This window comes from Ceratina calcarata, unplaced genomic scaffold (assembly GCF_001652005.2).
Source record: "Ceratina calcarata isolate Rehan_Ccalc_2016 unplaced genomic scaffold, ASM165200v1 scaffold350.2, whole genome shotgun sequence".
NCBI lineage: Eukaryota > Metazoa > Arthropoda > Insecta > Hymenoptera > Apidae > Ceratina > Ceratina calcarata.
This window is the reverse complement of record NW_017157935.1, coordinates 1,173,048-1,176,873: the sequence shown is the minus strand read 5'-3', so window position 1 is coordinate 1,176,873 and position 3,826 is coordinate 1,173,048. Positions and strand designations below refer to the sequence as shown.

Sequence of the window (3,826 nt, the reverse complement as noted above, 5' to 3'; positions counted from 1 at the left end):
CAAGGGACGCTTCTGGCACGGTTACAAAAGTGTTTTCTTCATGGTCCAATGAAGAAATCGAGATCACGAGTTCAACTAATTGTAAATTATCAGAACACTATTTAATTTCCCATACGTTATTAATTATGCAACGATGAATTATATCGCCTCGTCGTACAAACTACAATAAAGATTACAAGTCCACTCCAATGTTTCAAATAATCATTCTCAATACTATATAATGTATTTAATGATTGAGTGCAATCTTTCAATTGAGATAGTCTCTGATGAGGGTTTCTAATTTGAAATAATTGTTCTGCAATCCTTGTTTGAAATAATTATTAGATTTTTTAATGGACAATAAATACTTGGAATTGTTCTATGGCTTATGAATGATGCATTGCTTACTCATTCATACTAATACGCAACGGTGATACAAGTTGGTAATACTGAGGATATACTGTTAATTACAACTGTTGTCCAAAGCAATTTTCGCTACGATAAAAAAACATTTTTCTTGATTACTCTTCGACAAAACATTTAAGCGACACAATCCTACATAATCCTACTTTAGTAGGATAGTGGTTTGTTTTCTATTTCTTACTTCGGTGGAAATATATTCTAGAGAGTGTAAAAAATTACAGCCTTCTTCGTGCGACACGAAGTCCCACGAGGCTGCCACTCTTTAGCAAACTTTCCTCGGTGTAAATACTCTTTAAGGAAACAAGACAATCGAACTAAACGTAGACCGAGGCCCATTTCGCTACGAAAGCGGAAGCTGAACACCGACGACGGCCCACGTGCGAAAAGTTCTCACCGGTGTCGCAACCAGAAAGAGAAAGAGAAGCCGGTCGTTGAGCCGCCCTTTAAAATAGACGGCCGCCTTTTCTCGTGGGACGTCCATCTATTTCGAGACTACTCGCGGCGTCGAAATAAAATCTGTGACTCATATCCCTTTGTTTGGTGTGGGTGGCCGGCCGCAACGTGCGATTCCCGGTTAAGGTCGATCTACACCGAGCCATGCTGCTCCGTGCCGGGTCAATGAAAAATTTCAGACCAGACATAGCTGTCAATATCGCAAAATGAGTTCCAAGTGGTTTCAGCGTGTAGAATTGATTTCAAAAGTCCTGAACATGCTTCTTGATTTCAATTATAATTTCTATTAGAGCCACTTTCTATTCGCAAGTAGCAAATACATATAGTGAAATCATTATTAATTATTTTATTTATAATTGCTATTTTCTATTGTAGACAGGATGTAGACAAAACCAGACATTCAGAAATCTAGTCAAACGATCGTCGCGTCGGTCGTGGCGGGAAATTATGTACGTCTGACTACGGACGACGCGAAGGGCTTTATTCTACTGCCAAGTAGAACAGGTCAATATACACGCTCGACCCACATTCTGCTTACCGCTCGACTGAGCTCGCTACAAATCGATAATAAAGACGCGATGGAAAGGAAACTCCCTTAGGTAAGGAAAGGAAAAGTGAACCGGTTAGAATGTAGGAATGCTCGAAAAATTATACACACGCAACTGGTATTTAATTACGCGGTAGATTGCAATCGAGACATGCACACGGACTTGCCTCTAATTTGCATTTATACATTATTACTAAAACTACCTTTCTTTTAAGTTTTTTTTTACGAAAAAGTCAGTAATAAAATGTTAGAACCCAAGCTCCTATTTTATCAGACATTATTAAAAACAAAATAAATTCTAGTTTCTTTGACGATATATAATTCAGATCATTTGTAATGAATAGAATCAATAATTTTTCAGAAGCTCATCATTTCAAGTCGTTAAGGGAACAGAAGTCGAAGATCAAGACCGAGAAGCTGCAAACAGTTGGACGTGCAACCTGAGAAAGATCACTTAAAACGCGTCCGGTCGCCTACGTGAGTGCAGCGATTGCACGACGGAGATCGACGTAGAAAGAAATATAAAAAAAATACGAACGGGAGAGAAAGAAAGAGAGAGATAGAACGGTACAAGATTTCATTCATGCGCGACCCACTTAAATTTCATTCAACGATCGGCGGACGTGGCAGACCTTCGATAATACCGGTCCGCCTTTCTCTCAACGAGTTACTACTCTCTTGGTACCTGTCGCGGATAGGTCCTGTAAGTTTTTCCCATTGACACGCAATAAATTCTACGAAAGTACCAATTGAGTGTCCAACTAACCGCAATATACATAATTATAAGGATATTAATAACATTGGGAAAGTCTATCTTAAAATAAATCTTAAAGAATAAAAAGTAGTCACATGAGAGAATATATGTAATGAATGTAATATGTAAATAAATTTTTTTATTAATGCATAAAATCTGCATTCTAAGGAAATTCATACCTAACCCATAGTTTTTGCAGCTCGGGATAAATATAACTCAAGGTTGTACTAGAATAGAATCTCTGACGATAATTTCGCAAGTCACGAAATTCGTGAAAAATCAATTCTGCGAGCCTGAATCTCAGTGCTGACTCGGTATACGTGCAGATAAGACGGCAGAAATGGCTTAATATTGTGCCAACGTGCGCCGTGTCTCGTTACCAAACAACCGGTTGCTGATAGTGCAACAATATTCCAGAATAGACCGCAGATAGTCTGGACGTTGTTTATCGGCGTAGCGGCAAAACGTATGGCAGATACGCCGACCCACGACGCCTCGCATAACTTGCAAACCGACTGTGGTTTCGCTTATGCAAAAGAAAGTAGAATGGGTAGACTCTACCACAGACTAGGTACGTGCACAAGTAGCCCTATCAGCCAATGTAGCTTTTGGTCGCCTGTTTTGTGGAGAAGAATAGAAGTTCCGACGTTCTATCTTCTATTGTATTTTATTATTTAAACTGGCTCCATTAACATCCCAACTTTTGGAAAATACTATGAAGTTAAAATATGTTATTTAACCTTTCAAAAATATCTCCTGCCATTCTTAATAAGAATTTTTAATCGGAAACGTATTTAAGAGTATTTCGATTCTAGTTGCAGAAATGGCTAAATTATAATTATTAACTTCAAACAAAGTATACTCTTATAAGCGAAGAACTATAATCCAGAATAGAATTTTGAAAGACGATTGTTATCCACGCTCATAGAAGTTAGCTACATAGTCTAATTCTATAAATCCTTTTAAATTAAATTTAGAAACGATTGTTTTAATTTTTAATCATACAAACTGAATGGGTTGCATTTCTGACAACCGATTTTTTCTACGCCACTGCGTCTGATATGATACGATCGAACAACTGATGGAACGCCGGGTATTTCCTGATTGTGAAACCGACCCGTGGAAGATCCGCAAACGTTTCCCTGGTATTCGTTAAAATGTTCGTATGGACGTCTATAAATTAGACCGTATCGTAGAGATTGCGATGACATAACAGAGATTTTCTATTGCTTTTTCTCTCCTCAGTGACGCGAGCTGAGAAATGAAGACGTAACGAGGTGTAAAACGCCTCGAGGAAGTTTACCTTCGATTTCTCGATTATAACAACAGAACGATTTCAGCAATGCTAGATATTGCGTGGAAGAGGTACATTTTTCTTTCTCAACACGTAGATCGTTCATCATCCATTTGACTTCTTCACTGTAAATGATGTATATACGCGCAAAAAAAGTTGTACACTTTTGCACTAACATACACACGTACATTTACTCCAGTGCGATTTCATTTTATTTGGATATTTCGTAGCTTATAATAAAATGGTTAGAAACTTCAGTTCTAAGATTTTCTGTCGTTCTGAAAACTTTCATTTTTCAGTGCATTTTTGAATATCTATTGGAGATATTCATTATTTCCTCATTACAGCGAAGGATTTAACTATATTAATTGTACAA

The 3,826-nt window shown here is 37.6% G+C and overlaps 1 long non-coding RNA gene across 1 annotated transcript; it reads left to right on the top strand.

Moving 5' to 3' along the window:
- Window positions 1-2,539: 2,539 nt before the first annotated feature.
- On the top strand, window positions 2,540-3,515 carry LOC113464386 (uncharacterized). The gene is made up of 3 exons (XR_003389232.1): window positions 2,540-2,727; window positions 3,134-3,315; window positions 3,402-3,515. It is a non-coding gene; the product is annotated as an uncharacterized LOC113464386 (long non-coding RNA).
- The last annotated feature ends 311 nt before the right edge of the window (window positions 3,516-3,826 follow it).